At 43.5% G+C, this 13,917-nt stretch overlaps 1 protein-coding gene across 1 annotated transcript in view; it reads left to right on the forward strand.

Moving 5' to 3' along the window:
• The window catches only part of SMIM13 (small integral membrane protein 13), a 312,816-nt gene that overhangs the window by 270,714 nt on the left and 28,185 nt on the right, over window positions 1-13,917 (forward strand). The gene's annotated exons all lie outside the window — the stretch shown is intronic.

The following is a 13,917-nucleotide window of genomic DNA, read 5'->3' on the forward strand; positions in this document are numbered from 1 at the left end:
TCAGATTAGTCTGGCAGGATTTGATCTTGACTATGTTGGCTTGTAATCACTGCATTGTTTTCAAGGTGCTTACAGACTGATGTCTTTATAATCACTCCGAAAAAAATCCAGGTATGGATGTCAGACTCACTGGTCTGTAGTTTCCAGGTTCCTCCTTTTTGCCCGTTGTGAAGATATGAACAACATTTGCCCTCCAATCGTTTGGCACTTCACCTGTCCTCCATTATTTCACAAAAATAATAGACGGTGATTCTCAGAATTCTTCTGCCAGTTCCTTTATTACTCTAGAATGCAGTTCATCTGGTCCTGAAGATTTGAACTCATTCAAAGAAATTATGTGTTCCTTGACCATTTGTTTATCAGTCTCAAGCTGCAATCCTGGTCCTTCAGTTTGTACTTCACATTTGCCTGGGTGGGTGGGTGGCTCATAGACCTTCTTTCGGGAGAAGCCTGAACCAAAGTAGGATATTCCATGAATGAGTCAGTGAGCATCACATTCAAGTAGCTTCCTATCAAAATGTGTATGTTCATGGCTGCTGCAGGGGGCGGGCATTGTTCTGTGGCATGTGTTGCTCACACAGAGATTGTCTATGTCATTTCTGGATGCCATTGCAAATATCTCCTGCTGAGTTCAAGGAACATAGCTCTCTCTCTTCCAGCACATTGCTGCCACCTCCCAGCATCTGCCATCTGAGGCAACTGCCTCATTCTGCCTAATGGTAGAACTGGCCGTGCTATCTGTAATAGTGCCTTAACCATTTTGGTACCTTCATGAGTGAGTTATACAACAATTCTATCTTGCTAATTCAGAAGTAAGTCCTACTGTGTTCAGTGAGGCTTTCCTTCTAATAATTTTTTATAACTATTACCCAAAGTGGCCAGAATGGAAAGATGCGTGGAGTTAGCATCTGTTAAGAAAATCAAGGAGTGAGCAATCCTATGGTCCCTGGATGAGCATCCCAAGGACTGTAGGAGGGCTTGGGAAATGCATCCGAGGTTGGAGACATTGCTCTGACCTTAGAAGGGGAGTTGGTGATCTGACCGCTGACCCCCTCCCCCTCTCAGCCAATGTGGAGAGAACCATGCAGGCTGCCTCTCCACAGTTAGAAAAGCAACTTAGGAGGAGGAGGAAAGGTGTGTGTTTTTTCCGGTGGAGGAGTTGGGGAGAAGTCCAGGAGGTCAGGACTCCGTCTCTTCCTGTCTGAAGTGCCCTTGCTAGATGGGCTAAAAAGCAAAGATCAGGAAAGAAGGAAGATGGGGAGGCAAAGATGGCCTCTGCTGTTGCTCCTGCCCTGCTGGTTTCAGCCCGGCAGGGCATAGGAAACTCAGAAGCATCTGAGTCTGACTCACAAAGGCACAATCAATAGCCTTGCAACCTTAGTGACTGTGAGTAGGGCCTGCTTAGAAGATGGGTTGGTGTTATTGAAAGCAGAGGTGCTGAGCTTATTAGAACCAATATTTAGTACTCCTTAACAAGTGGTTGTTAATTATATTTCATAGATTGTTATCTGTTTAATCCTCCAAGCACCTGTGTTTTGGATCGGGTTGGGTTCTAAGGTTGCTGAATCTCAACCCACAGTGCACAAATCTAAAGAGGGGAGTCCAACTGCTCTTTGCTGGTATCCTGGGAGAATATTAAGGAAAGTCTGGAGCCAAAGCTGTCTAGGAGGCAGGGGCCTATAGGGACCCCTAGATACACTACAAGTATGTTTAGGACTGCAGCTTTACAAAGCAATCCTATGCATGCTTACTTAGCACTGATTCCTATTGAGTACAATGAGAAGTACTCCCAGGCAAGTATATATAGGATTGCAGCCTTAGTCAACCAGGGAAGCCTAAGGACTTATTTGGGCTAGTTCACAATTTACTCACACAGCCAAAGATCCCCTTTATTTGTTGTCCTTTTCCTCAGGCGTAATGCAGTGTGTGCTGTCAGTGCATCACATGTTAGGCTGTGTGAGCATAGGTGTGATTTGCACAGTTCTTGCCACTCACAAAAGTGGTCGGGATGATTGTGCAAATATAGGTTATGTCTCCGTGGACATATGTGTGGAATATTTATATCTTGCGTCACCTTATGTACATGAACCAATGGGCTACCATTGTACCTAGTTCGGAAACTTCAGCTAGTTCAAAATATGGCAGCCAGGTTGGTCACCAGTACATCTAGGGGTGAGCATTTTACCCCAACATTAAAATCACTCCACTGGCTGCCAATTAGTTTCCGAGCAAAGTACAAAGTGCCGGTCATTGCTTTTAAAGCCCTACATGGTTTGGGTCCAGGTTACCTGCGGGATCGTCTTCTCCCACACAGTCCGCCCCGAACACTCAGGTCCTCTGGGGTGAACTTACTTCAGTCAGCCAAAACTAGGCTGACATCAGTTTCCCAGAGGACCTTTTCTTCTGTCACCCCCGGAATAGCCTGCTGGAGGAGATTCGTAAAATTCTCTCTCTCTGTGATTTTAAGACAGCTTTGAAGACTAGCCTTTTCTGGCAGGCCTACCCAGATCAATATAAAATCAAGAATTTTTATGATGTGTTGTTTCTTGTATTAATGTTGTTCCCCGCCTCGATCCAAAGGGAGAGGCGGGTAAGAAATAAATTTATTATTATTATTATTATTATTATTATTATTATTATTATTAAGTGCACCCTCACCTCTGTATGCAGAGGATCTCGAGGGATTTGAAGGGAAGACAATGTTTTCATTCGATTTATTCCATTGTTTAATTAACACACTGAGTGTGAACTTTGACAGCATTATGAACCTTTAGAAATACTGATCAACACTGGACTCTGCCTTCATTAATCAAAATTGAACAAAACTGAACATGCGTCCTAAGAATAAAGTGAATTCATAAGTAGTAGGTTTAAAAAAAAAAAAAACCTGGGTCTTGCAATTCAGATTGTGAATAATAAATCCAACCTCTTTTTGTATCCATTAAATTTTACAGGTGTAGTTGTTTTAAATTTTGCACTGCAGATATCGTGACATTTCTGTCCATGTTGTGTTGCCTTTACCACTTAATGCGACAGCTGCAAAATTTGTTCCAAGTGTCTTTCATGTCAGCCTCCACCTGAAAAGCTATGCAAGCCCTAACTTATCTGGTTTCACTTGAAGTTGTATTCCGACACTAGTTAAGGACATAAGTGCCCTGCTGGATCAGACCCAAGGGTTCATTTATTCCAGAACTCTGTTCACACAGTGGCCAACCAGCTGTTGACCAGGGACTCACAAAGTAAGACATGGTTAACAGCACCCTCGACCCATGTTCCCCAGCAACTGTGCACACAGGCTTACTGCCTCAACTATTGGCGGTAGCACACAACCATCAAGATTAGGAGCCTTGATAGCCTTCTCCTCCAAGTTGTTTTACTTCCTCTGTGGGATTACTGATGTACTTTGTGAAATTGGGTCAGCTTTCAACAAACAAAGTTATTGCATTGGTGCTATTTTGTTTAATGTAGACCAGCAGCATTCACACTTTCCAGTAAACAGCACCCACTATTAACCCCATTCTGGAACATGTGACTCACTTCTAATTTAAGTTCACACTGCAATTGTCATGATTCTGTATATCTAATCATGCTGCCTTTATCACTTAATATAGGTACAAAAATTGCATTACCGAACTATGGTTATATTGGCTACATTTTTTTAAAGGTAAATATCCTATTATTATATGTGAAAATGTGTGTAAGCTTTTAGCACCCCTTGATTATTATTATTTTTAAAACTTTGATTAAAACTTGAAAGAAGAACCCATTGTGGACAAGGTGGGGTGAGGAATTCTGACATTTCTCCTGGGGCTGGATGTAGCCCATAGCCATTATTTGTCCATTGCTGTTCTGGGTTTCAGAAGAATTAGGTCATATAGAAGTGCTGAGAGATTAAATTCTAGGACAAATTGACAAATTAAGAAATTACCAGGTCCAGATGCTATATATCTGAGAGTTCTAAAAAGAACTCAGAGGTGAAACTGTTGATCTTCTAACACATACACCCACACCCCACAAGCAAGACATGAGTGCAACAGCACTCTACTGCCCATGTTCCCCAGCAACTGATATAGGCATACTGCTTCTGATACTGGAGGTAGCATATAGCCATCAGGACTAGTAGCCATTGGTAACCTTCTCCATGAATTAGTCTAATTAAGCCATCTAAGTTGGTGGCCATCACTCCATCTTAAGGAAGTGAATTCCATAGCTTAACTATGTGCTGGGTGGAGAAGTCCTTTTATCTGTCCTGAATCTCCCACCAATCAACTTCATTGGGTGATCCCAAGTTCTAGAATTACAAGAAAGGGAAAGAAATGTCTCCCTATCCAGTTTCTCCATACCATGCGTAATTTTGTACAACTCTATCATGTTTCCCGTTACTTGCCTCTTTTCTAAGCTGAGTACTTCCAGACATTGCAACCTTTCCTCACAGGGGAGATGTTTCATTTTAGTTGATAATTTTAGTTGCCCTTTTTTGTCCCTTTTCCAATTCCACAGTATCCTTTTTAGGTGCAGTGGCCAGAATTGCACACACGATTCCAAAACTATAATGCCTAACATGAAATTTCCCTTTTCAATTCGGTCTACATTTTCATCAAGCTGTCCACCACAACCCCAAGATCTTTCTTAGCCAGTCAGCACTAGCTCAGATCCCATCAGAGTAGAAGCTTCATCCCACGTACCTGCTTCCCTCGGATTATCCCCATAGCGCTAAGCTTTCGTGGTGGTGGTTGTTTTTGCTACCGGGCGACAGCAATCCTTTGCATACCAGGAAGTGAGTTTAAGGGGGGAAATATAAAAAATCGTAAAAAATCAATGGATGACCCAATTCAATTCAAATTTAAAGCTCTCCCTAATATCTATTACTATGCCAATTTTGGTGTATTTATCTTTAAAGCTTACACAGATGTAAGCATTTCTTTAAAATCCTGCTCCTGCGCCCCAGCAGTGGCTCGGAAGGTAAGCTCAAAAAGTAGGGGCTAAATACAGCGATTTTTTTTGCTTTATTGCACAATTAAGGCAAGATGCATGGAAGTACATCACAATCAAAGCAGATTATAAGGTGAAAAAGTTCTGACTCCTTTGCATGCAATTCACAGTGATTGCACAGTATAACACTGTGCAAAACTACATAAAGCTCTTTATGTAGTGATTCCCACCATCCCCCAATATGCATCACTTTACACTTGCTTATATTGAACCACATTTGTCATTTTGATGCCCATTGTCCTAGTTTGGAGAGATCCTTTTAGAGATCTTTATCCTCCTTTAGTAACCCTTTAACTCCATTGTCATCCAGTGGTCCAACTGCTTCACTAGCTGGTTTTCTACTTCTGCTATATTAAAATAATTCTTTATTGTTGGCCTTGATGTTGTTAGCGATATGCTCCCCAAAATGCTTTCTTTTCTTTTCTTTTTTGTCTGCTTATATTTCCTTTGTGCAAGGTTGTGTTCCTTTTTGTTTTCACTTAGACAAGTATTCTAATTTTTAAGGAAGCCTTCTTTTCTCTAATACCATCCTTGACACTGCTTATTAACCATGCTGCTGATCTTCTGACCTTGGTGATAGCTTTCTTCACCCATGGTATACATTCTAACTGTGGCTTTGAGTAACCTCCATCTATTTTGAAGAGATTTAACTCGCTCTTTCAACTTCCTTTTTACCGGTTCCCTCATTTTAGCGACGTTTCCTTCTTTGAAGTCAAATGTGACTCTGTTGGACTTCCTTGGCAGTTTTCCACTTAAACATGTATTAAAACTGTTAGCACTATGGTTACTATTTCCAAATTGGTTTGACAACACTTGCATTTCATACTAACTTGATGCTGTTTTTAGTGCAGTTCCAGTCGAGTTTCTGATACCAACATTGGCCTGATTGGGATCATTTCCCAATCATTGGGATCATTTCCAACATTGGGATCATTTCCAGTTGTTGCAGCCTGATGATGTGAACAAGATGCTTGCAAGTTGTGGCTGTCCACATGCCCTCTCAGTCCTTGCCCCTCTTGGCTAATTAAAGCTAGCCGAGAGGGTTGCCTGGCTGGATCCAGGAAGTGGTAAATGCATCTCTGCAAGAAGGGGTGGTTCTTTCTTTCCTTAAGGAGGCAGTAGTGCAACCACTCCTGAAGAAACCCACTTTGGACCCAATGGTGTTTGACAAATACTGCCCAGTCACAACTGCATGGCGAAGCAACTGCAGGCACTCTTGGAGGATACTGATTGCCTAGACACGTTCCAATCTGGTTACAACACCAAAACAGACTTAATTGCCCTCATGGATTACCTTTATCAGGAGAGCTACAGGGACAGAACCACCCAGTTAGCCTTGTGGTTTTATTTCACATATACTTGTTTCAAACCAGCTTCAGATGTAACCCTGCCTACTCTACCCACTAATCTACACTATCTACTCCCATTCACACACACACACACACACACACACAACACGATCTTTCTCTCTCTAGACCTTCTCACAGACAAAACCTAGGCCTTAGCTAGACCTACCTTTTGTTGTGGGGGAGAGGAGGGGAGACCTCGCGTTGTGAATACCGCGAGATTTCACCTTCATTTACACGTAAGGCGTGACAACCTCAAGAAGAGAGGCATCGTGCCCGCCATTTTTTTTTATTCTTACAGGCCGGCAGTGCACGAGTGCTCCAGTGGAAAGGTAAGGGTTTTTTTAAAAATAAAAAAAAAATTCCTTTCCTCGCTCCCCCCCAACCCCGATGGGCGCAGCGCTCCTGGCTCTGCGCGAGTAATCATGCAGAGCCGGCTCAAGCCGCTGCAATGGGCCACAACGGAAAAAGCAGGCCCACAGTGTGGGGCTGTATCCCGGGGCCAAGGAGGGTTGATCCCTGCCTGATCCTGGGATCCCGTGTGCATCATCTGGACACACAGGGACGATCCTGGGGTTCGCCCCGGGGTAAATGCTGGTCTAGCTAAGGCCCTAAACTCTACTTTGACTCTCTGGCTCACACACTAGTCTGTGGGACCCACACACTAGTCTGTGCTAACTCCTTCCTCTCACTGCTAACTGCCAATCCAGACTTTTGAACCACTAGCCAATCAGCATTCACTTCACATACAATTCACTCTCCCCCCTCCTAACAGCATTGTCTACACCAAGCAAGATATTCCACAATGAAAGTGGTATGAAAGTATATAATGTAGTGGTAAGAAAACAGTATATGGTATGTGTCAATGGGCCCCAACAGTTGTCAGTGCACTTCAGTACCACTATAAAGCAGTAGTGTGGCTCCTGCCTTTTATATACTACTTTCATACCACTTTCATAGTGGAATATCCTGCTTGGTGTAGATGAGCCCCATGTCTTTGGGGGAAGCTAAATATAGGGTTATTTTTACAGGTCTAAATGTAGCCAATTTCCATGATATGGAAGAATAAGGTTCATGGTCTTCATTTCAGCAAGTAAGTCTTTTTAAAACATCAGGTTCCACACGGAATGAAGCACAAAATTTCATTATTTTTCAACACTTTGTTGCACTGCCAGGAAGGATGTCATCCTCTTAGCTTGTGCCTTTTAACAACACCTTACTTCCATGCCATGAACAACTTTGCCTGTGAGTGTCCACAGATCAAGCTGCCATTAATTTTACTATATCAGGACAAGCTGGTTTTTCTTGGTTAGCTGGCCACCCCCAGCTGATGGCCATGTAAACATTTGTAATTTGGGCCCATTTGATGTTGAAATGAGGCTGGTGCGGATTCTTTCAAAGTGTTTTCGCATTTTGTTTTCCTTTCCCATCAAAGCATCCCAGGTTCTGTGCAGCATTCGAGGATTTCTAGATTTCTTAATCACATGCTTCAGATTCCATAGCAGCCAACAAACACAAGCGGAGCCGTTGTTATAGATTTTTATTCACTGAATTAATCATCAAAAAGAGAAAGCCTGTTCAAGGCCAGCAAATCAATACTTTGTTCAACCATTCTGAATTCTCCCTGTTTTTCTGATTAAACAAACCTTCTCTTCATTGGTTCAAGCGCTCCACTTAAGCGTCTTGCTGATCTCAATAAGCATCCACTTGAGCTTAGCAGCAAACATCCCCAACAAACTTCTGTAGCAGGACTTTAGAAAGGCTGTAGCTCTGAAAGAGAGCACAGGGCTTGCATGGGCAAGATTCCAGGCTCCCTTCTATACGACAACGGGATTGCTCCTCATTAAATATAAATTAAATATCATTGATTCAAATCTAGGTAAAGGGCATCACGTTGCAGCAGCAACAGTGATTTATTTCCTGATTTTTTTTATAGTGCAGTTATATATGCGCACATATGCATATACGCAGATTAGATGCTATGGAGTAGAGACGATGGAAGCGATAAATTTTATATGCGGAGCTCTGCAGATTCATATAACAGACAAACCGGGAGTGGGGGGGGGGGGTAAGGAACAAGGCAGCCGAATCAGAGAATTCAAACTAAAAACGGCGCAAAGGAACAAGGCAGCCAATAGGTGGAAAATAGACCAATCACGTTGTCCTACCCGCAAAGCTCTGGCCACATGTCAAAATGAGGTTTAGCTCCTCCAAAGACACATAACCATAATGCTGTGCAAACTCGGACGTGATCTAAAAGTCGCGGTAAATCGCAAATGCGAATATGCACATTATCGCATTAAAAACATGGCGCTATGGCAAATGGACGGCTGTGTCATATGTCCTGAAATGTGAAGATACACATTTAGGTTGGGGTAAACAGGCTGTATAGATAAGCCCCAGGTCCAACCCTTGTTATCTCAACAAACCCAGGATCAGATAGAAGGGTTTTCAGAAATGCAAATATCTCCATCATTTTTCAAGATACAAACTTGAAAATGAGTACCATCCCAGCTGCCACCTAGATCCACATTCATGCCAAGTTTGAAGCAAATCTGAGCATGCCCTGATGATTTTTGGGGATTTTTAAAAAATATTCCTCCACCCCATTTACAGAAATGCAAATATCTCAGGGATTTTTCCAGATACAGACCTGTAAGTGGGCACCCTGAGAGCTTGTTAACCGAGATCGTTATTCGTGGCCAGTTTGAAGGAAATCCGATCATCCCCTGATTTTTGGCGAACATTTAAAAATAATATTCCCACACCCCATTTTCAGAAATGCATCTATACCAGGGATTTTGTAAGCTACAGGCAACTAAATGGGCTTCTAAATAAATAGAGCCCTATTCATGGCCATTTGAAAGGAAATCTGAACATGTCCTGAATTTGGGTGAATATTTAAAAGGAAAGGAAAGGAACCTCTCGTGCAAGCACTGAGTCATTACTGACTCTTGGAGGGACGCCAGCTTTCGCTGACGTTTTCTTGGCAGGCCTTATAGCAGGGTGGTTTGCCGTTACCTTCCCCGGCCGTTATTACCTTTCCCCCAGCTAGCTGGGTACTCGTTTTACGGACCTCGGGAGGATGGAAGGCTGAGTCGACCTGAGCCGGCTGCCTGAAACCAGCTTCCGCTGGGATCGAACTCAGGCCGTGGGGAGAGTTTCAGCTTCTGAAAATTGGCACAAATTACCCCCAATCATCACTCTCTAAGCACAGTAAGTTTAGAGAGTTACAAAAAAGTTATACGCGCGTAGTTCGCGCCATGCAATCCTATGGGGAAAAAGTTCCAAAATGGCAGGCAGATCGCTCCGCTACAAGCGGAGCGCTCCATTATGCTTTGCTAACCCCCCCAACTCACTTCTCCTCCGCCTTTAATGGAGGTGAATCAGGGCGCTCTGATGCCGCTTCTACGACCCTAAGCGAAGTGGAGCACAGCCCTAGTTGTAACCTTCCCTAATAAGGGAGTTGCTCCAGCCCCTTGATCATTTTAATTGCCCTTTCCTGCCCTTTTTCCAACTCTGCAATATCTCTTTTAGGTAGTGGCCAGAACTGTACACAGTATTCCATGTGTGGTTGCACCATAGATTTGTGGTTTCCCCTCCGCCCAGAGAGTTTCGGCTATTGGACAGTATAAAAATGCAATAACTAACTAACTTGTGGTCACACCATAGATTACCTCCTGTAATCAGAAGCAGAGGCAGTAAGCCTATGTACACCAGTTGCTGGGGAACATGGATGGGATGGTGCTTTTGCACACATGTCCTGCTTGTGGGTTTCTTGTCGAAAGCTGGTTGGCCGCTGTGTGAACAGAATACTGGATGGGATGGATCCTTGGTCTGATCCAGCAGTGCTCTAACAACAACAACAACAATTTATTTCTTACCCGCCTCTCCACTTGGACATTCTTATGTTATGTAAGGGTAGGATGATCTCAGCAGTTTTATTTTTAATTTCTTTCTCATTATGCCTAACATGGAGTTTGCCTTTTTCACAACAGCCACACACTGAACTGACATTTTCATCAAGCTGTCCACCACAAGCCCGAGATCTCTTTCTTAGTATGTCACTTGGTCAGGACACCTTCAAAATAGAGGGCTGTCCTCTGTAAAAAGAGGACACCTGGCCACCCACTTCTCTTCTGTTTTTTTTTTTAATTCACCAAGCACGCTATCCCTTGAAGCCAGCAGCATGATATAGGGATGGAAGAGGATGCTACTTGTCCTGTGTTAGATTTACACGAACCTTGTACTTAGGAGCGGATGTGAAACCAGGTTCTTAATGACCTAAAAAGTCCCATAAAAGATCTTTAATCACCACCGTTGTTGCAGCAAGAAAGAACTTCACTGCCACCTAATGAATCAGCAATGTTAGTTCTTTGGAATAAGTTCACTGGCAGGAGAATTAAAGCACTCCAGCTAGATAGGGAAAGGTTTGTGAGTGCTTTTTTAAAAAACAACAACCCACCATTATTATCATACTTATGCAAAATTACACAGATCATAATGCATTTCAACTTTGGTTAAAGCCCAGTAAGGTTATAAAAGGCCAAACCAAAAGGTGCCCCTCAAGTTTGAATGTTCCGTAAGTCCAACTGTATTTTATACCAGATGGTAAGTTTTTAAAAGGGGCTTTTAAAAAGAGCTTTTCTACACTAGGCTGTTAACCCTGCCGGGCTTCTTTCCTGCAAGGAACCCAAGGTGGTGTACATAATCCTTCTCCTCTCCACTCTTATCCTCACAACAACAACCCTGTGAGGTGAGTTGGGCTGAGGGTCTGTGATTGACCCAAAGTCACCCAGTGGGTTTCCATGGCCAAGTGGGGACTAGAATCTGGATCTCCTGACTCCCAGTCTGACACTCTAGCAACTACACCACACTGGCTCTCTTGATGATGTCGCTTTGCTGCTTGTTCCCTCAAAATCCCATAGAATTGCAGCTGTGGATTCAGAGTGTCAAATTGAGGTCCACTCCCACACATCTCCGAAACAGCTGGACACGCCCCTGACAGTGGATTGGCTGTTTGCCCCCTTAGTTTCATTATAGCCAAAATGATCTCATCCACCCACCCACACAAACAAAAAAATAGAACGCCTTATAATTAATAGCATTTATGTCTCAGTCTTTCTTCAAGGAGCTTAGAGTATCATTCTAATGTCCCAATAGTTTTTTGTGTGAAGAAACTCAAGCACTTTCACAACTGAGCAGATTTTAACCTGGGCTTACTGTATGCTTCCCAACTCACTCTTTCAGGTACTTTTACCAATAAAGATGGCAAAACAAAACACGGTTTGAGCTAAAATGGTGTCTGAAGCTCCGAATACTTCTGAAATGTTTTGGATCGATCCAAACCACTTCGGATGATTTTGGACCTCAGCTGTTCCATTTTGGAATGGTCCAAAACACCCCTATTTGTTTTGGATTCGGGGTTTGGATCCGAAACGGTGCACAGCCTTATTTCAGACCTGTTGATTACCTCAGCCTCAGCGTCAAGCTGCACTGAAACTACTGTTGCTAAACTTCTCCTGGTTCTTCCTTTCCAATGGTATTTCATCACCAGAACTAGAAAGGAATGAATCCCCTGCAGTGAGCTCTTAAAAACAAAGCCAGAATATTTCCTACGTCGGCAATAAGCATTGTTAAACTTAGTACATTTTTTTCATTTGTAAAAAGTTGGTAAGCATGAAGTTGAAAGATGTATTTTATATTTATATATTGCAGAGTCCTAGGTTACAAACTTAAGCTAGAAACAAACTGTTGTAGAATACAGAATATAGAATACAATGTTATCTAGTCAGAAGCAAGTTGCTATTTCCTTTTCTTTTTCTTTCAGTTTTTTTCTCGTGTATAATGACATTTAGGGCGGATCTACACTACTGCTTTAAAGCACTTCATAACAGTTTTATAGCACTTTAAAGCAGTTAAAGCGCTTTATAACTGTTATAAAGTGCTTTAAAGCGGTAGTGTAGATCCGGCCTTAGTATAAGTATTGCATTTATTGTTCTGAAATTTTGCTTCATCTGTTTGTAGCTCCTGAGGAAGGATCGATAGATCCAAAATGCCGAGCCTTCTTTCAAACAGTTTTTTTTAAAAAATATATATTTTTAAACAGCAGAGACATTTGGACAAAGAGATTAAAAACTTTTCTACTCTTAAATACTAGAGACTATCTCTCTTTTTTATCGTTACTATATGCAAACCAAAGATATGAATCACTCTACCAACCTATTTTCAGAGACGATGGGCAACATTGCAGTGAATGCATTTCCGCTTTCTGGGATATTAACTTTCATATGAACCCAGAAAGTAGAGTATGAATCAGTAGAGGATGTGGGGTTCAATACAGATTCACAGTTTATTGCAGTGTTTGTTTTTGCATGAATCAGGAAAACATTAGGGAGTGGAAGAAATTTGTTTCAGCTTGTTTTTGACTAGAGTATATCCAATTTGCACCTCTCTGAACTGAGTGCAGATTGAAACACAATTTGTGATTAGAAGCCTTTACATTTCAGAGCTTGCAGTGTGATATGGGCAACAAAAACTTGTGTTTGAAAAATGCCTACATTTGGAAAAATATGCACAAATTTCCACATGGGAAAGAAACTTCATATCCAATGTCCCCAATTCGGCACTGGTTAGGCCTCATCTTGAGTACTGCATCCAGTCATGGGCACCACACTTCAAGAAGGATGCAGAGAAGCTGGAAGGGGTTCAGAGGAGGGCAATGAGGATGATCGGAGTGTGGAAATGAAGCCCTAAGAGGAGAGACTGAAAAGTTTAGCCTTGAGAAGAGAAGACTTGAGGGGAGACATGATAGCATTCTTCAAGTACTTGAAAGGTTGTCACATGGAGGAGGACCAGGATCACTTTTCAACAGGGCCGGTGCTACCATAGAGGCAACTCAGGCAGCCGCCTAGAGCGCCAAGGTAAGGGGGATGCCGCACGCCGCACCGGAAGCTGCTCTCTCACAGCGGTTCTGAGACGACGGCTTCCGGGCGCACTGTTCCAAAGCCACCCGCCTGCTCCAGCGTCCTGGCTTCGCTTCGGCTGGGCGCCCACCCAGCCAAAGCAAAGCCACGCTCACCCACCCACTCCAGTGTCCTGGCTTCGCTTTGGCTGGGCGCCCAGCCGAAGTGAAGCCAGGACACTGGGGCGGGCAGGCGGCTTTGGAACGGCGCGTCCAGAAGTCGCTTTCCCAGAGCAGCTTCCAGCCAGGCGTGCCGTCCTGGCTTTGCTTCGGCTGGGTGGGCGCGCAGCTGAAGTGAGGCCAGAACCCGGGGGAGGGGCACAGGTGGGCGGCTTTGGAACGGCTGCCCAGAAGTCGCTCTCCCAGAGCGGCTTCCAGCTGGGCACGCCGTTCCGAAGCCGCCCACCCCACCCAGCATCCTGGCTTCACTTTGGCTGGGCAGGCAAGATGGCGCTCCACATGCAGGTACGCTGGGGCGGGGCTGGGGTGAAAGCAGCTCACCTGCCTAGGGCGCAAAATAGTCTGGCATCAGCCCTGCTTTTCAATCATCCCAGAGTGCAGGACACGGAATAATGGGCTCAAGTTACAGGAAGCCAAATTCTGGCTGAACATCAG

The sequence above is a fragment of the Elgaria multicarinata genome, chromosome 7, assembly GCF_023053635.1.
Source record: "Elgaria multicarinata webbii isolate HBS135686 ecotype San Diego chromosome 7, rElgMul1.1.pri, whole genome shotgun sequence".
NCBI lineage: Eukaryota > Metazoa > Chordata > Lepidosauria > Squamata > Anguidae > Elgaria > Elgaria multicarinata.